Source organism: Misgurnus anguillicaudatus, chromosome 12, assembly GCF_027580225.2.
Source record: "Misgurnus anguillicaudatus chromosome 12, ASM2758022v2, whole genome shotgun sequence".
In the NCBI taxonomy this organism is placed as follows: Eukaryota; Metazoa; Chordata; class Actinopteri; order Cypriniformes; family Cobitidae; genus Misgurnus; species Misgurnus anguillicaudatus.
In genome coordinates this window covers 40,267,119-40,288,275 of record NC_073348.2, presented here as the reverse complement: position 1 = coordinate 40,288,275, position 21,157 = coordinate 40,267,119, and the positions used below count along the sequence as shown (strand labels likewise).

The following is a 21,157-nucleotide window of genomic DNA, read 5'->3' as shown; positions in this document are numbered from 1 at the left end:
GTGGTTCAATAATTTCATACATTTGAAACCATCTTATAAAAGCACATGGAACTTAAATAGAGATCACATTAATATTCTAAAAAAAATGAAAGGGAAGGGAAGAAAAACAGGAGGGATGGCATAAAAAAGATTTCAAGCATATTAAAGTAGAATATTAAATATGGCACAAATGTTAATAGTTTTAATAGCTTTCTTATTGACAGACATTGAAATTGTATCCAATATAAATTTAATTCTCGTTTTAAGTGATAATATTATCTTCCTCTAGAAGTTGCCTACTTTTGAGGAAAAGAAAACTAAAGCAAACATGACGCGATGACGTCATTGGCAAGCTAATGAGCGTGTGACGTCAACTCCGCCATTTAGCGACTTCTTCAGCTCAGCTGACATCAGCACAGAAGCTGTTATTTGCATTTTCTGCACGTGATGTGATACTCGATTGATCTACTTACAGAACACCTCTATACCGGCTAAAATCCTGCTAACATTTATGTCATTACCAAATGAAGAATTGTGAGGTAAATATAATTTATTTTCGAGTGCACCTGTTTTCCCCTTTTGTTGTAGATGAAATCATATGTAATCTGACAGATTCTAAGTTTTAAGAAATGGTCAATTAAGATTTAAGAGGTGCCTGTTGAATTTGTCATCATAATTGTTTAGTTTGAGGTAAAAATGCTAGATGATGCGAAAAGTTGTATATTGAAAAATCCGCGCGATTTCACCACAAGAGGTCACGTGATCTTAGTACGTCGTATATCTCAGGATGTCGTGTACATTACTGCATTTTGTTCGTTTGTTTAAAGCTTTATAAGATATCCAAATGGGTTATATTCACATTATTTACAGGCATCGTTGTAATTAGTTTAAATGTGATGATGACGGTAGTCCAAGCATTTGCGCATGCCCACTAGAGAGGACTATTTGAGTTTAATTTGTGCTGTATTTCTGTACAGATATATATAATATGCGCTGACAAACTACTCTCCATGCTATTACTGAGCCCAGACTGATAACAGAACTCTCATTACTGTCTGAAAGAGTTACAGTAACATAAGGCTGAATTATTGGCTACTTTTACCTGTGGGGTTGACTTTATTATTTGCTGAAGAAGATTTTATGAGTTGGAGCTCTGACTTGCCTTCGAATGTACTGATAGATACATAACGATGGCAATTAATAGAAATCTCCAAGTCCTCTTTTGCCCAACTCCTAGATGAAAAGTATTTTTGGTAAGGACAGTGGCCAAGAAGACTAGTTTTGTAGCCATCCAGGGATGAGTAGTTTTTGTGTGTTGCTAGGGTGTTCGGCATAGTTCCTCTATGGCACTGCTTACGAGTCGACTACGAGGACTTACAGTATAAGCAGGATTATATTTCAGAGACTGAATATTGTGTTCTTGTGTATTAGTTTTTTTCTGTGGTCATGATGCTCACACTATGTACCCAAATTCTGTCATGATTGTTCAGCTTTATTTTCTCATGGCTATTTTTGCATGTTATAATGAAAAAAATTCAGCTGTGATCCGAAATGTTTGACCATGTTACTTTAAAAAAAAGTAAAAAAAAAAACATTGCCGTATGAAAATCATCTTATCAGCAAAACGTCTTTGTCAGGCAGTGTCGCCCCCAAAAACATGCCCCCCAACCAAAAAAGTTGTCCACATTGACGAAAGACTATATGTTATCCCATCTTGACCCGCATTGTTGCGACTACGCACACATGCAGCCGTTTAAGCCATATGTTTTAAAATGATGTGATTAAATAAATTTCAACAGGTGAATGGTAGAAAAAGTTTTCTTAAAAAAGTATTCTTAAAAAAAGTAAAAACTTTAAAAACTTGATGTCTTCCACCAGAATGTCTGGAGACAGAAAGTTTGGTTTCGTAGAGGGTCATAAATTCACTCGTACGTCTTCGAGGAATCGCTTGCACTGAACAGTAATGACCTGAGGAGCCCACAATTCTCAGAAGTTGACATTTCGGTAAAAAACAAGTCAGAAACGCTTTTGATTCAGATCTGAAAAAGCTGAAGTAAAACATCATGTTCTTGGATCAATGTGTGTAACATTAAAACCTGTATTCGCTCATGTTTTAAATATATCCTCTCTGAAGCATTGCCTCCTGAGTTTCTTTTGCAAACATTTTGAGATTAATTTAAATCCAACGTCTTTTAAGCCCCCAAAATAGATTTTCATTATAATCCTACTGTTTAAACAGAGTTTACTTCAGAACCTACCAAGTCCTTCTCATACAAACACCATCAGGCAGTAAAGATCAGGCTTCTTCAATATTTGTGCGGTCCAAAGTCTGAAAAAATCTGATTTTTTTTCCCTTTTAACCTGGAACTAAGTGTAAAGGATTTAGAAAAAATTTTAACGAAGAAAAGATATGTTAAATAAACAGTACATGTTTCTGTATTAATTGTAAAATATATGTACATTTGTGGAATTGACTTTGAAATGGCACAGAAGATCTGATGTCTACACAGTGGCTATGTTTACATGCACAAAATGTTGTTAATCCGACTGAATTTAATTTAATTACAGGTTACAACAGTACCGTTTACATGCACCCTAAACATTGCAATCTGATTAAAATGTTTGTTTACACACTATATAATCCAAACCAAACGTCTGCGCAAGCGCACATCCAGGGTTGCCAGATTTGCGTATCAAAACCAGCTGGAGCCCAAAAGCATCCCAATGACTATTCATCACAGCCTAAATGTCAATAACTAGTAAACAAAATCCTTTCTTCTTTAACCGGCAGAAAAAAATCAACTCGCTGAAACGGTTTAAACAGTAGCCCAAATCTCATAAAAAGGTCTTGCTGTGCACAGCATATCTTGTCGATTTCACGCTTTATCTCTGGATAAATGTACAAAGTCAAAGTTGAGTTGGAGAAAGTTGTTCTTTAAGAAGTTTTCATATATAGGCAATAATAATGTCATGAAAGTCATGAACGCTGCAGAATGGACAGCGCGTGACTCCGTTTGAGGTCGGACTACACACATCTTTCAATATGTTCAAAATTTGCATCCGATCGAACTCAATCGTATTGATTAGGGTGTTTACATGAAGGCTTTTCAATCCGATTAAGCCATTAATATGATTACAAACAAATTATTTGGTTGCATGTAAATGTAGCTAACAGGATGTGAATGTTCTTTGAAGCATCCTGCCATTGAAGCAAAAGATGAAATACAGAATACTAAGAAATGGTTAAATTCATGTTATGTTGATAATATAATTCATTCAAATAAAATAAAATAAAATAACGGTGTATAAAATCACCGTGAATCACATTCAAACTTGTGTCCCTTGTAAGTACTTATCTTGGCAGTCACATGGATAACAGCGCCCCCTAGTGTGTGGTTCAGTTTCTTAATTTTTACATTCTGACTTTAATTATTTGCAATGTTTCTAGTTGCATCTTTAGTAATTCTGCTTACTATGTCTAAAGTGGATTTTTGTAGAAGTGGTGGTTTTTGCTAAAAAAGCTTGCATGCACTTGCATCTGTCATTTCTGGAGCTTAGAATTTTTGAAACCATACTCGATGAGGATCACTGCTTTACATTTGTATCATATTTAGCAGCACGGATGATTGAATCTTGTGAATCTGGTTATTAAAAACTGCAGATGAAAACTCAATATGACTTTTTATTTTGCTGTGTTCACTTTCAATTATTAAAAACAAACAAACAGTCATTCCCTACCAACTTATTACCTGCCATCCGACAAAGAGAAATAGATTTATGGCATTCATTTGAAATCATATATCCACTTCTATAAGCACAAAAACCTGGAGATGGAATAGTTTTCCCAATTATATATTTTTCTCTTTAATCTCTTTTGATTTTGGGGCCGAGAACATAAATAAAATGCTGGAATGCATCCCCATGAAATGCATGAGTAAAGTGAAAGTCTCACATATAGATAGCAGATTACACTTTTTATATTTGACCCATCCATGGGTTGAAACATCCCAGCAGGTTAATTTATAATCCAATGGTTGGGTTTGACCCTTTTTGACCAAACTGTGTGTTGAAAACAGCATTTTTTAGATAGTTAAAAACTTTAAAAAGCAGGAAAAAGGTGGACAAATTGTAGTTGATGAAGTTTAAAATATGCAGGACACCTGACACGTTATGTTCTTCTGTCTGCTGTTTCAATAATGTGTTTTGGTTTGCAAAGGCATTTAGTTTCTAGGCAAACCACATTTGATTTTTTTTCAAATGCATCGTGGGAAAAGCCCAGAAACCAGATTTTCAATAGACTGAGGACAAATTTCACTAATTCTTTGATATAAAGAATATAAAAATGAACTTTGTACAAAAGTGCTTAAAGTTTTCTTCAACTTGGTTGAAAATCGTCCCTTTCCACTGTAGTGTAGAGTTATTGGTAACTATTTGTCATTATATGGATCCAAACTTCGCAGCTGAGAAATGCTATTTGGTCAGATGTATAGCCGTAATTCAGTTATTGATTTTCTAACTATTACATTTAAGTTTTTGTTCATCTCTATTATCGTGATGGATGGTTTTATCAGTTTGTAGGTCACAGGTGCTTGAAGTTGAAGTGTGTTTTATCTGCATCCCCAGCACCATTTTATTGTTGTTTCAAACAGTTTTTTTCAAACCTTTTCCACATTTGCCATTGGTTGGACATTTAGAGAGTTCAGTATTCACACTTTGCAGAGAAAACAACTACGAACAGCTTATTTGTAGATGACTCTTCATCTGTTAAGCTTGGATAGATAAAATTTTAATTCAGGATTAAAGGTTTGTTAATCTACCAGAGGCGATAAGCCTGCAGAAATAACCGTCCTGGGTACTTTTCACCGTAGGGTGACCCATAAGGTCTTTAGCATGAATGCATAATTCAGACCATGCTTAGTCTTTAAAAAAAAAAAAACCTGGAGTAGCCTCCAGTTCAACAATAATGCCCTCCAGTGGGCGCCCCTTCATAACACTTGTTGCATTTTTATATAGGTGGCTGGGTTGTTTCATACTTTGTTCAGTGGATCTTTAGATTAATTAACCATTGCTTTTTTCCAAAAGATCTTGAAAATTTTTCTTAAACACTAAATTCAAGAAAAATTCAAGAATAAAACAAAATTAGCTTACCCCATTGGCAGATTTTTTTGCTTGTTTTATGCACAAAATCACTTAAAGTCGCCATGAAACGGAAGTAGCGATTGCCTTATTTTCCTCGTGGTGATGTATAGCCGAATGAAACGGCTTCTAAAATGAAATAAGGCATGGCTGGATTTAAATTTGTCCATCTGATTGGATCGTTTGAAGTTGGGTCGTGTTGCTAATTGCTAATCGCTGCCATCTTCTCCCGGACCCCGCCCACCTGCCATACTATATGACCGGAAGTGAAGAGAGATCGTTTTGAGGAGGGGGGGTTTTGCATTTTTGATTAAAGATTATGAGCACACACAATTTTTTTTAAAAAATAATGAAGCTCACAGACAAGTCATTTGTTAATAATACCACAATATTTAAAAAAAAATATATATATATATATATATAGCTTTTCATTTCGATTTCATTGCGACTTTAAATTTGATATTTTTGGTCTAAAAATTAGACTTATTGTCTTGGTTCGTTTTGCTCATCAAGAAAAAGCATCTTTATTTAAGAATTTTTTGATATTTACTGAAATTAAGCAAAAATACTAGTGATGCACCGATGTATCGGCCGCCGATATTAATCGGCCGATATTTGATGAATTTAAAACCATCTGCATATCGGCAATAGCACGAGAAAGGCCGATACCGATTGTTTATTAATTAACTGCATAAAGAAATCCATTATATGTAAAAAATGAGTTAATGTTCTTCATAAAATAAATGCTGAATAGCTAAAACCACCTTTGAAGGTTGTCATGCTGTCTTATTATATTTGTTTTAGCTTAATTTGTGCCTCTCTTATAATGTTGGTCAGTTGAATGTTAATTAGATCCAATCCATGTTCAGTAAAAATAATTTGATGCAGAAATAAACTAGCTAATAGACCAGCTGTATAGTATTGTATACAAGTGTTTAATATCGGTATCGGCATCGGCCAGAAGTTGTCTGTTTAAATCGGTATCGGCCCAAAAAAATCCTATCGGTGCATCCCTAAAAAATACTAAGAATTTTTTTCTTAAATTATTTTTTGAAGTGTAAAGTTTTGCATTGTATCATTTTCCAGCCAAAATAACACACAATTATATAGCATGAAATACTTAATTGACAGTTTCAAATAGGAAGTTTAAATATTTTTAGTATCATATGTTTATAATTCTAAATTGCTATATTTAAATGAAACTCCACAAAAAGTTTATTGTAAAACATCAATTAATTAAAAATAATCTTCTGACCCATATAAAAATATGTTGCCAGCAGAAATAAATCGTCATTGACTCCTGATGAATTAATGTTTAGATTGGCTGTTGTTTTCATTAATTACAGGGAACCTGACGTAGATCTTACAAATTGATGGGCCAAATTTAGAGACTTCACAGTCACATATAATAATAATAATAATAAATAATGTGTAATTATTGCTACAACAATAACATGCTTTCACTGAGCAGTGTGTGATTATTTATCTGTAATAATCAAAGATATTCTAAAATAGTTTTTGGGCAGCAGTCGCTCACAGCCGTAAGATTTCTATCAGGATCAGAAGTGAAGACCGGGTTAGTGGACGTGAGAAAATATGAAAGAATGAATTGTGGATAAAAGACCAACATTAAAGGGAAAGTGTAGCATTGTTAAGCATATGGAGGAGTGAAAGTGCTGTTAGAGAAGAAGAGTCTGTCTTGCCTGTCTTCGCTCCATCGAGCTGTTGACCACATTGATTTTTTTCCCTTTCTCTTTGATTTTGCCACTTAAAGCAGAGAAGAGGCCTGCGTTCGTCCCTGCCTCTCAAAGCCTTTCACTGGAGCAAATCCTCCTCAGGATGTACAAGTGATTATGGGTAATTACGTGTGCCGAATGGACACTCGAGAAGAGCTGAGTGTTTGCAGGCTTCTAGTCGAAATGTGACATGGGAAATGGAGATTAAACTGAAACAAGTGCCTTTCTTTAAAACGATGTATATTCATGTTGCTGTGTGAAGTGATAATGTGGATTAGGCCACTGTGGATTATTCTGGGGGTGTTTGCCATGCATGAATCAACAAGTCACTTCTTTCTATAACGTGCAACAGTATTAGCACCAATTTTTACTTCTGTATGGTGTCATATTGATGAGTGAAACTGGATATTTTCTCCAAAGCGACTTGCAGTGCATTCAAGCTATACATTTGTTTTAGCAGTATGTGTGTTCACTGGGGTCGAATCCACGAACTTTGCAAGGTGCAGATACACAATTTAGATAAAAATAAACACACAATTTGATTTTACAATGCATGTCAAGAATTGGTTTTATTATGAGAGCTAAATTTGACCTGAAGGCACTTTTTAGGAGATTTTTAACTGAATTTTCAATGCAAACACTGACACCCGCTGGAATTCACACGTCCAATTTTTTTCTAAGCAAATTTTTGAATAGGCGCTATCTTTACTAATCGATCACACATTTAAATATTATACATAAATATTCTTGCCTGAACTACTCTTAAAACTACACTTAGTGACCCAGAAACAGTAATATTGAGAAACAGCTATTGCTGTATATCTATTGAGTTCTGACATTATAAACAAACAGCTGAAAGGGTTACCTGTCGTTCTGAGCTTTAAAGGGAAACTCCCCTTTTTAAAAAATATGTTAATTTTCCAGCTCCCCTAGAGTTAAACATTTGATTTTTACATTTTTGGAATCCATTCAGCTGATCTCCGGGTCTGGCGCTACCACTTTTAGCATAGCTTAGCACAATCCATTCAACCTGATTAGACCATTAGCATCACGCTAAAAAATACCCAAAGGAACTGTACTCTCATTCTGGCGTAATAATCAAGGACTTTGCTGCCGTAACATGGCTGCAGGAGGCACAATGAAATTACACGGCAGCTAAAAATAGTCCCCTTAGTAACATTCAATGGCAGGAGATTATTTTTGGGCACTGCATATTAGAGGTCGACCGATTTATCGGCCGGCCGATTAATTGGCCGATTTTTGGCATATTTAAAAAAATCGGCTTTGGCCAATTTTGCTGCAAAATTCGGCCGATTAATAGGCAGGCGCATCTGCGGGCACCTAAGCGCTGTTGTAGAACTCCTGACGCTGCCTCTTGCTGCAACTAAGCAGATCGCTCCCGTCTTGTGTGTGTGCAGCAATGCCTTGTTCACAAACAGCTTTAGTAAACGATGGCGGGGTCGCGCGAATTAAGCAGCCAGTACAACAGCGCGACAGGCTTATGTCTCGCGGTGCACTGTCCGTGCAAAGATTAGGCTCATTTCATGTGATTAATGAGTGATGATGAGTTTTGTTTGCGTGACAGAGAGACGCTTTCTGTCTCCCTGCTTTTATTACTCAAAACAAAACTGACTCAATGGCGAAAGGTCGAAAGACCAAATCATATCCACAGAGGAAATGTTTTTTGTGTTGTTACAGTAAGACTTTGTTTACAGTTTTGCGCAGCTCAGCCTGGAATAGAAATCACAGCGCGTCCGATTCAAGAACTGACTCCTTTGAACAGATTCGTTTGAATGAACGGTTGAAACAACAGCAGTGTTTCCCCTAGGTTTACAGCTTTGGGGGGGGGGGGGTTGGTTGGGTAGTTATATATATATTATTGCTCATTCATTTTTCATCAATGTTAGTTAATACATTTATATGATAAACAAATTTTAAATGATGCATTTGTTGGGGAGAATAATCCTGTTTTTTTTTAATCGTCTGTTCTGTTAAAACGAGTTGACTATAAAGTAGTGAGTAAACACGATGCAGTCACACCTTGAGTTTAATCCAACCAGCTGTTCCTTTAACTCTGCTGAAATCCTGATATGTAAACTCGATTTATAATTGTCTGACAAAATAACCATACATTTACATTGAAGCCTTACTGCTGTTTTCTCATCATGTCTTCTTGTGTTATGAGCTTTTTTATTTCAAATGTGAGTTTTATTGTATGTTGCGTACAGGGCTTGACAATAACTTTTTTGCTCACCAGCCAAAGTTCCAAAGTTACTACCCACTCAGCATTTTCACTTGCCACAATTTTGTTGCTGGTAAAATACATTTTATATCAGGGGTGCCCAACCCTGTTCCTGGAGGGCTACCATCCTGCAGATTTTAGCTCCAACCCCAATCAAACACAGCTGAAGCAGCTAATCAAGGTGTTCAGGGTTGCTTGATAATTACAGACAGGTGTGTTGGAGCTTGGTTGGAACCGAAGTCTGCAGGACGGCAGCCCTCCAGGAGCAGGGCCGGGCACCCCGGTTTTATATGATTAAACTTGACTATGGCATCCTAAAATGACTTTGAGTAATTGTACTCGATTTAGCTAGATTAGATGCAGATTGACTTTCAAATGCAGACTGACCACCCAAGTTAAGAATACATTATTTAGCTGTTAATATCAGTATAGATCATATCATATATTTAGGTGCATGAAAAACATGCTAGAAAGGCATAAATAGATTAACTTTAAATTAATATATTAACAGTAGAGCGCGGTGTAGAAGATTAACTAAAAAGATAAACACAAAAACCCTAGACAAACACTTGAAATATTTATTAACAACAGCAGTAAATTGATATGCTTTATCATGGTTTCTGTTAAAAGTTATTTAAGACTTTAAATGGCAAATGTCGAGAGGGTATTATTTTTGCACAAAGTAGCCTACATTAAAATGATGCGCGAACCTCTCCTCTTGTGGGTTTCCTTTGATTTTGGACAAAACTGGGACGTGTGCATTCAGGTATGCGCTATGAATTTCTCTCCGCTCTTGCCCAGAGAGTGTGCACGCACTTGAAATCTCTTCAGTCACTTCCATGCAATTGTTTTATCCTTCCCAAAGTGTGCGTGTATGCAATCCATCAGCTTTTGCGCTCTCTCTGGTAAAACATCGGCGCTTGGTCCGCAACGCGAGCCTCCACTGCATCGTGCGCGCGTCTCAGTACGTTGCGCTGGGTGCAGGGAGTGCTCATGGGAGTTGTAGTTTCCCAGTGTCATTGCACATTGTTTATAATTTCGCATAACTTTTAAGAAAACTACAATTAAAAAAAATTCAACCAGCCAAAGTGGTTAGTGGGATTGGCTGTCTTACCCGCCACAGCCGAAATCTACCTGCATTTGGCGGGTGTTAAATTCAGAAATATGACAGCATACACTGTTACTGTTACACAGAGTTATAGCATATAGCTACTGTACAGCATGATAGAGAGGGAGAGAATGCGCGCGTGTGTGTGGGAAAACACCGTCACCTTTTCAGTTATGGGGCGTGCGCTGCACGCAACATAACAGAGCGCGCATTCAGTGAATTAAGCCGAACAGTAAAATATAAATGTGCGCACTCAATTGGATAATTTTAAACGCGCAAACACAGACAAAAAGACATGCCATCGTAGAAATAAGATAAATAACATATTACTTGAGGGCTATTTAGTTTGTTTAATAAAATAACAAATTGTTATCTGGCGCTATAAAGAAAAGAAAAGAAAATATACTTGACCTTCAAGGGGGGCGCTTCAAGCCGTTAGGAGGGCGGGGCGCCCCCCTTATATTATGGTAGGGGAAACACTGAACAGATCTGTCCCAACACTAAACTCACAAGACGTCACTGTCAGCACAATCAGTCACTTATAGCACCTCAGAAATGAGACTCAGAAATGAGAATGTAACTGTGTTTAGAAAGATTTGCCCTAAATAACTGTCTCAACTAAAAAACTATTATGTACATATAGAAAATCGGCCAAACATATCGGCCATCGGCTGCCCTGATTTCTAAATATCGGCATCGGCCAGAGAAAAAGCCATATCGGTCGACCTCTACTGCATATCACTACGCCTCCTGCAGCCATGTTACGCCAGCAAGGTCCTTGATTATTACGCCAGAATGAGATTATAGTTCCTAGCCATATTTGCCTAGAAAATCACAACTTTTAATTTTCTGTTGGTCTTAGTACACGATGTAACTACAGAAGTGTCATGTTTTAAATAGGAAAAATATTCAAACGCTTTGGTTATTTTTGAGCGCGATGCTAAATGGTCTAATCAGATTCAATGGATTATGCTACGCTATGCTAAAAGTGGTACCGCCAAACCCGGAGATCAGCTAAATGAATTCCAAAAAGGTAAAAATCAAATGTCAAACTATCTAAAAATCAAACTATAGGGGAGCTGAAAAATAAGCATTTTTCAAAAAAAGTGGAATGTCCCTTTAAGTCTGTGGTGGAAGAAAGTAGTTCCTCAAAAAAGAGGCTTTTAAAATCACTCTGTTGTTGGTTTCTAGTTTTTGTTTTTCAAACTTGTGCCGTCGAAAAGCAATATCGCTCATGTGATATAGCTCTATTTCATCACGGCTGTGATCACACTTCTTCTTTGAGCGATATAGCTTAAATATACGATTATAAAGCAAATGTTGCGTCACTATATCACTATGAAACAAATATTGTACCTTTTCAATTCCTTAACTTCATCTCTTAAATTATGCTTTGTATGATATTTTAATATTAAACTCATTACTTGAGCTTAAAAAAAAATCGATCTTAGCCAAATCCCCAAACAGGAACACTGCAGAACTAAATGCAGACTGATACCATTAAAAATAGAAAGGCTTCAGTAAGCTCTCCTGTGATACGAGACCTTCGGGAACATTGATCTGTTGTAAAATCATTTAGTGAGGAGTCTGGGTGACTCCTGGAGATTTCTAATTCTCAGTGCAAATGCAGGACAACAAGGTGCATGTTGGCGTTTTTACTGATTAACAGAACAGTTGGTACATTTATTAACTTCTCATTGCCTGTTAAATAGCCATTTTTCCCATGAAAAATGTTCTCTGCTAAGCAAATGTGTAATTGGATTTCAGGCCAATCTGTGTAAAAAAACCTCTGAAACACGAATAATTTCATTATCAGCCGAGTTAATGTTGTTATAGATTGAACTGGCAAATCTCTGCCCATCATTTAAAACTCATGTACTTTAATTCTAAATGTCATTTTTCATGTTGACCTCAGTGACATATTTTCTCGGATTCCCGATAATGATCTCAACTATGAATCATTAAGTTATTTTTCTTCTTCCACTGATTATGTAAGTGCATGATGAGAATTTAACCACTAGAGATGGGTCAAGATTTTTATGTAATTAGTGAAAGGAGATGAATTTAAAGATACATCTTGTTCGAGGATGTTAACAGTAACTGTCCTCAAACATTTAAACATCAAATAAGCGGAGCTGCTATGGCCACCACGTTTGTAGGTCAAGGTCAGCGTTTCAGTCTTGTGCCAGTTTTAATGTGCCAGTTTTAATATAGTTTAATATTTAAAAAATTTGTCTCAGACCTCATGTGCTCTTTTTCAAACTCAGTCCAGCTGGATTTGAACTCAAAAACATCATTAAAAATGTTTCTGGTGGATGCAAGCCAAGCGTCAGCGGTCAGGCAGGTTTGTAGAGGCATCTGACATAAATTTTTCGCCATCTACGCAAGTCACCGTCACCATTTTTGGGCTGTTTATCATGTTGTATCAGCGGTGGTGCTCTTCAAGGATTATTTTGATCGGCACATCCAACATGTACACATATAGACGGTTTCAGCAGTAACAATATAAACAAGCGGCTTTCGTGGTCAACACGTAACTTCCGGTAAACTACACTAAGAATAAATAACAACAAAGTACTTTAAACGTAATTTATTTACATAACAAGCTAAATTAACAACACATAGATAACCTAGGAAACCAAAACAATTGTTATTTTCGACAAGGTATTTGTTCAAGAGTTCGGTTTAGCAACTAGTCAGGCCATTAAAAACAAGTACCTTTTTTTCATAGTTTGGCTGGTCCTGCGACTTATAGTCAGGTGTGACCTATATGTCAAAATTAATTTATACTGACTAACATGAACCAAAGGAAAACATTACCATCGACAGCCACGAGAGGGCGCTATATGTTGCTCCTCAGGGCTCCAGACTGCCACCAAATGGTGGCATTTTGCCACCAACATTTGAGAGTGTGCCACTGAATTTTACATCCAGTCGCACATGTGCGACCAGTAAATATGACCTTTTTTTGTGATGTGACACTGAATTTGAAACAGCACATTGTACTTTCTGCATCTATCGTCAAAGTATTTATTAGTATTACAGTGTATTACTTAGTAGAAATGTGAATATTTGGTTAGCATGTTGATTTATGGTATGTGCCCCTAAATTTTCTGGTTGCGCCCCTAAAATTTTCAGTTGGTGGCCACTGTGCTCCTAGTGAAAAAAGTTAGTCTGGAGCCCTGCTCCTGTAGCCTGCCCCTGAAAAAAACTGTTAACTAAAACATTAGCTTAACAACAGAGAAAGACAACGGAGAAAGACTTAACATACAAAATGCCCCCCAAAAGAATAATCATTTTCTAAATAAATGCGACTTATAGTCCAGTGCGACTTATATATGTTTTTTTCCTCTTCATGACGCATTTTTTGACTGATGCGACTTATACTCCGGAGCAACTTATTGTCTGGAAAATACGGTAGTAAAGCTTGGACCAGACGTGTATCGCGTCACCTCACGTGCGTCCGATGAAACCGTCTATAACAACAGAAGTGACGAGGCAAGCAAACAGGAAGTCAAGTTTGGGAAGTCAAGAATAAACAGATAAATCACAAATTATTATTTTTTAACTTGATTTAATAAATTGTCAACTTATCAAAAGCCAAAACTTAAAGTAGGTTGAATTGACTTGCAAAACCAAGTTGATTTAATTTCATGCTGCAGTTACTAGCTCTTCCGTTTTCCCATTTTAAGTAATGACAACCAACTACTGCCACCTGCAGATACGGAAAGTTAACTCATCTTGTGCTGGCGTATAACGGACGTGCTACTTAGCTGGGCAACCTTTGACCCAGACGCAGCCAGCACACGGCCAATGTGAGCCGACATCACAGTCTGTGCTACTTTGTTGGCATCGGTTTGGTGTGTCCCTAACCTAAACGTGAGATAATTGTCATGTGTTGTCTTTAATTGACTGTTCAGTTTGATTGATGAGCAGTGTCTGAGAGTAATGTCGCATGTCTGTGTGCAGTGCAGATAATTCTGCATGGTCTCCCGTGGCAGTCCTTTATAATTAGTTTTCCAATCATACAAGACAAGCAACACGGCGATGCCGAATCTGCACCCGTGATTGTCAGTAAAGCCTCGTGTTGCGATTGCTGACCGAAGCTGTGCGCGTTCATTGAACGATTATGTTGCTTCGCTGTTCTCCGAATGGGTTTGTGAGGCGCTGCTTAATTGCAGATTTGCAGTCTGAAGGAATCTAATGGGCAAGTGGCAAATGACTATTGAATACACTCCAACAACACCAGTGTCAACTGTTTTTCCATCTGTAGAGGACAGGATTTCAAACCCCAATTGTTTTACGAAAGCAATTAAGCAATGTGCATGCGGCGTTCAGCAGAAAATCCCTCCATCTGGAAAATGTCGAGTGTCGTCAAGCAAATGTGCATGCGTGTCAGTTTCTCCTTCCTAGATCTAAGCTCTAGATTTGCCCTTTAATGCTTTGAAAATCTTTCCATTTGTATCTTAAAGAACAATTAGCGCCTTCGTTTCACGCTTGACTCTGTGATAATTTCTGTAACCACCCGAGGCCTCCCTTCTGATCCTGTTACTACTCATCTCATGTCTTGTCTGTTAATTATGTCCAATTTTCATGGACACTGCTGCAATTAAGTAGCAAGTGTTGCCCCCAAGACCATACACTTTTGATTTTATAATATTCAAATTATACACTATAATAATACTTATTACGCATCGTCTTTATCATATCAGTATATTTATCTATTATCATAAGTATTAAAATAATATATAATATGAATGGCGTTAATGTTCAAAACAATGTTTTTTTTAAACGGCTATGTTGTCAATGTGTTCTCAAAAATAATGTAATTTAGACGTTACTAGGGTTGCAAACTTTTGGGAATTTTTAAAGCTGAAAACTATCCATGGGAATTAACTGGAATATATGGGAATTAACAATGGGAATTAACTGGGAACTTGAAAAAATTGCAGTTGCCTATAACAGTTTAACTCATTCCCCGCCAGCCATTTTTTGAAAAGTTGCACGCCAGCATTTTTGGGGATTTTCTCAAAAGTTTCACAAAATGCCTTCCAGAAAATGTTTATTCTAAAAATATATAAACATAAAAATATCAAATGAAAGAACAGATCCTATGCTTTCAAACAAACAAACAAAACGGGAAACAAACTTTCGTCCTATCTATTTTTTTTATCTGCTTATAGACTTAAATATGGGTATTTTTCTTTAAAAAAATAAAAAAAATAAAAAATTAGCAAAAAGTTGAAGTAATTGCACGAGATAACTCGTCAATGGCGGGGAAAAAGTTAAGCAAATTCCGGTAGAGTTTCCAATTTGGAATATTTCCAAGATAAGTTCCCATGGCAAGTTATCGGAAATTTACTGGACATTTTCTGCCCCTGTGCAACCCTAAATGATAATACAGAATGATTTCCATTCTTAAGGTTTCCAGAAAAGTCGTAATTCCCGTTCGGCCGGCTCTGTAAATCACTTCAGACAGGAAACACAATGACTTTCTGACAACTTCTGAAACCTCACTTATGTCTGTGTGAAGAAAAGAGATGTGATCAAACAGGATGAGATGTTTCTATTTCCAGAGCTTTGCTGTAATCTGTAGTGAGTTTAAATGTTCTCCAGGAGAGCCTTGGGAGCCTCGCCGCTATGAGAGGAGTTTGTCTTCTTCAGCCCGAACGCATGTCAGGTGTTGTGGCAGGATCATCACAGATGAGCGCAGGAGAAACCGCAGGCCCTTCCCACGAAAAATTTCTGTAGATGTGCGCGGTGTCATTTAAATAGAAGTTAAAGTGCGAGTGTCGAGTAAGCTACATATGCAATTTATTGTTTGTGTGCGTGTGATTTGGCAGGGGTGCAGAAAAAAAGCATACGAGTTAAGAGAGGGCTAGATAAGGGGAAAAGCTGACAGGAGATCTATTCCTGTTCAGTGTCTGGAGGGTTGCAGGTAAACAGAGCGTCAATCATTACGATCGGTTCACACAGAAACGCAACGCTTTACTACGTGTCGCACGCTTGGGGAAAACTCGGTAGTATCGTTTACTGTCTATGTGGCACATTTCGAAAGCTGCAGAATCATGATTGTTTGACCACATACACAAAACATATTAATTCATCACTTGCATATTGTTTCATAGTGGTATACTATTGTCTTTGTATAAAAAAACATTAATTTTTTTGTCCATTTTGATATAGTGTTGCAAAGAGCGGAACATTTCCGGTAAATTTCTGGAAACTTTCCATTGGAACTTAATGTGGGGAATTTTGGAAATATTCCAAATCGGAAAATTAACAGTAAATTATGGGAATTATTTATATCGTATTCAAACATAAATTAACATAATCCACGGCTTAATCATTCTAATATTAATGATTCTTAAGGATTTTTGATCAACTAAATGCAAGCTTGATGAGCATAAGAGACTTAAATAGACAAAAACATTAAAAATAGTAATGTGTCCAAACTTTTGGGTGGTACAGTAATACAGTAGAAGAAAGAGCATCACACCTTGAGCCAGCTACATGATTGCTAGCGTCAGAAATGTTCAATGAAATGGTGCTAGCTTACATTTACATATCTGATTTACTGGATATCTGATTTTTCATTTCCAGTGGAAAGTTTCCAGACCTGAAAATACCAGAATTTTGTAACCCTCATTTTTAATTTCAACAGTCAAGGTGTTATATAAAAGTTACAGTGTACAAATTCAGGAAAGTTTAAAACCCATACAGCAAAAAAATATATTTTCCAAAATAATTTTAAATATAGACGGTTTCAGCAGTAACAACATAAACAAGCGGCTGTCGTGGTCCGCACGCAACTTCCAGTAAACTCTGCTAAGAATAAATAACAACAAAGTTCTTTAAACGTAGTTTATTTATATAACAAGCAAACAAACAACACATAGATTACCTAGGAAACCAAAACATTTGTTATTTTCGACGAGGCATTTGTTCAAGAGATCAGTTTAGCAACTAGTCAGAGCATTAAAAAAACCAAACCGGAAGTAAGGTTCGGATCCAGACGTGTATCACGTGCTTCCAATGAAACCATCTATATTTCAAAATATATAAAAATGGCTAAAAATATATTTACTGAAATATATTTCTGAATGAAATATGTTTAGAAAATGTATTTTCCACCAATATATTTTGTGGCCATTTTTTGTATATTTTAAAATATACATAATTTAGGTTAAAATTAAATATATTTTTAAATGCAAAAATATTATACAGTATTTTACATACTTTTTAAACTTTTATATTTTGGCCAGGAAAAAAATATTTTTTTTTGCGTATGAGTTGTAAAAGTAGAAATGTATTTATTGCCCCTGAAATTCATTTTGAAATATGTTAATATATAAAGGTTAAAACTAAATATATTTTCAAATTCAAAAATATATTTAATTAAACTTCACTTTCTACAAAATGTATTTAGCATATATTTAAAACATTTGTCCAGATAAATGTATTTTTTGCTGTATGGAAAGGCTTTATGTGTTTATAAATTTTATATGTCATAAGGCTGAGTGAATAATGACAGAATTTTCATTTTTGTGTTAACTTTTCCTTTAGTTGCTCTATTAATAAAGTCTGATTCTTGACTGAGACTGTCTGGGCAAACTGTGAGTCTCGTTCTGCATGTAATACTGGACTCTGTGTGACTTTTATAGAAGTTTTTTATTTGACATTGTGTCTTTATGTGCACTAGCCTGAAGCTATGCCAAACAAAGCCACAGTTTCAGAAATGATATCTGTGCTAGGTGAATAAAAATAACAATGAGGCCAATATTCTGAGAAATTATCATTGTCTTCTTGAAATTATTAAAAACGTTCACATTGCAAGCCAAAGTGTTCAGTGTTAATGCTCTGTTTAAATCTGATTTGTTCCTTCTAATGTTGTTTCTATATTTTAAATTTGCCCAATCTTATTTGAAAAGGCTTGGTTTAACTCCACTGAGAAGTTATCTTGTCAATTAAAAGAAAACACTTTCCTGCCAATGATGAGTTTTTACAGCAATCCATATTTCCGTTATTATCCACAAGGTGTCGCTCTTACCAAACACTGAAGCAACCACTGATGCAAAAACAGTAAAAACTCTGTGTATGTTTTGATCATCGCTCTGAATCTGATCTCTAATAAAGTCCTTTACAAGAATGCAATAATCTCTTGTATTTATTAAGAAACATATTTAAGAGGTAATAAAAAGAGAACAAATTAAGATAGAATGAAACTTTTTTCAGTTTTTTTGTTTGCTTGGAAGCAAAAGGGCTGTTCTTTGATTTGATATATTGTATGTTTATATATTTATAGAAGAACATTGTATGGAAGGCATTTGTGAAAATCATAAAAAAAATGCTGGTGCTAACTTTTTTTTAAACGTTGACGGGGAGAGAGTTAAAGGCTGATTCAAGGCTGTGTCTTTCTCATACGCTGCATGGTGTTCAGGATGTCTTGATTTTAAATGACAAATAAAACTTGTAGTGCTGTATGTTTTTGCATTTTTAGGGTTAGACACTTTAAAATGCTTTTATCCACATGTTTGTCACATTTGCACGTCTCTTACTCTGCGCTGGTTAATTTGATCGCGTCATGAAAGACCTCATTGTCCAGTAAACTTTTCACTTTTACGGCCGAATCATTTCGGTTGACGAACATTCTGTGCATCCCTAGTCTTAGGCCATATCTGATGTGTAATCGCTTTCTATCATCTTCGATTTATACCTGACCTGTGCATAAACATGATAAAAAATTATTTTAACACCGTGTTTGTAAACCACCTTCTATTTGATATGAGATGGCAATGCACAATTTAATTGATGCTATAGACTCTTTCCTGATGAAACAATCAGAGCATCATTATGTTGGCAACAGCTGCGCTGCAAACCACAAACACTTCCAATTGATCTTCAATGCGTGAGGTTTCTGCTATCCAATTTACAAGGATTCAAAATGATGGTCATTTTCCCTCAACGCCACTATAGTTTAGTTTTAAACAGAGGAAGCTTGATAACAGCAGTGTCAAACCCACATTTTAGACACAATGCATGTGTCATTTTTAAAATACCACCTTATTTCTCAGAAATGATTAATTTGACACGTGACTTATCCCTGAAGATTTACCTGTCTGAATGACTGGGACATATTTCTATTATTCCTCCACATTAAAGGGTACCTATTTCATTGCTGGAAAACAGCGTTATTTTGTGTATTTGATATAATTCAATTTAATTCAATTTTATTTATAGCGCTTTTCACAATTGGTAATTGTTTCAAAGCAGCTTTACATTAATAGAAACACAGGGGAAACACAGAAAAATTGAAAGACAATATAAATAGCAAGATACAGTGGCTATGAATCAACTTAATACAAGAGGGTGCTAAGTTAAGCCACTGTTGGCTGACTCCCTGGGGTTGAAAAACCCCCAAGGAGAAAAACCTCAGGGAGGAACAAAAAGTCCTAGGAAGAAAAAACCCTTGGGAGATATTGACGTTATATATATATTTATATGTGATGTAAATGGATAAAGAGGTTGAACAGGTTCTGCTGGTGGTCATTGGTCAGGCATCGGCTGGGCATCACGTTGAAGGGCGGGCCAGTAGATCAGTGGTGTGTTGACCTCCACGGCAGCCGGAACTAAGTCTGTTTGTCTCAATGTCCTCGGGTTCGAGGACGAGACAGGGAGAGAGAAACAAAATCCTATTAGCGGAGGGGCGGTTCGCATTTAATGCAAGTGTCATACAGTATTGTGTTTTAATATCTGCTCGGTTCCAGACAGGTTAACTATTGCAGCATTAGTATATTACCCAGACGTGTTATGTGAATGCATACCTCAGATGTCAGCCGGAAATGTGACGCTCCTTATCATGTTTGAAAGATTCGCTCACAATGCAATGCTAACAGGAATTAACTTACAGGCTGAGTCTGAAGCAGGAGGAGTTTTGATAATGTCGTTCTTTACTACATCACCAACCCCAGGAAGTAAACTGTTGCCTACAATCTGTGTGTTTGTTGTAGTCCAGGAAAGAGATTTATGTTGGAGACGATAATTTGCGTCATCGTTTTTGCATATCGTTAACATGAACTAATACACACTCACACACCAAAGGAAATGTAAAATTGTGAATCGGACCATAGGTGCTCTTTAGAGCCCGACCGATATGCGTTTTTTCGGGCCGATGCCGATACAGATATTAGGGAGTAAAAAAAGACCGATAACGATATATCGGCCGATATTCTTTATGTGTATATTATAGTTCAGTATATACTACAGTATATTATACTACAGTACTGTAAATAGAATACACTATATACTTTATCATAATATACTGTATATGAATAAATACAATGCAATGCAATGATCACTCACATATGTGGTGATCACTTACAAATGTGGTGATCCAACACTTATATTGATGTGATAAAGATATGTACTATAGGCAAGAAGTTAACAATAAACTTTATTATCCAAAATTAGTTGGATATCAGTGCACTAAACAGTAAACTTGACTTATTATAAATAACTTTAAAACACAAAGAGAACAAAATACATAAAACTTGCATCATTTGCAGTTTTGACAAGAATAACGTTATAAAGAGAAACTTATGAAGTCATTGATTATTAGCTTTACAGTAAGTTGTGTACTTCACAAATTAGTTAACGTTAGCCACTCACAGTTACGAAGACAATGCTTGAAGGAGCACATACTAATGTACGCTATGTTTAATGTTGTGCACAACGTTTTTATAACACAAACCCAGGGTTCCGTGCAAACTTTAGACTTTTATAAAACTAAAGCATCTTCGCTCCGCCTCGAGTTGCGCGAGCTTATTGAATCAATTGCTCTGAAATGAGCACGTTAACTAGCAACACAAGCAGCAGTAATCTCATATAGTGTTATATAAGTGCACGGCTGCGCGTAGTTTAAACGTGTCATTTCTCCGTCTCGCGTCATTTCTCCCG

The 21,157-nt window shown here is 36.3% G+C and overlaps 1 long non-coding RNA gene across 3 annotated transcripts in view; it reads left to right on the top strand.

Moving 5' to 3' along the window:
- Positions 1-219: 219 nt before the first annotated feature.
- LOC141369091 (uncharacterized) overlaps positions 220-21,157 on the top strand; it is a 108,562-nt gene continuing 87,624 nt past the window's right edge. For 2 of the 3 annotated variants that reach the window (XR_012372661.1, XR_012372660.1), the window contains exon 1: positions 337-518. This is a non-coding gene — a long non-coding RNA (uncharacterized lncRNA). Of the gene's footprint in view, positions 519-21,157 lie in introns of all 3 variants that reach the window. The other variant, XR_012372659.1, reaches the window with a different exon arrangement.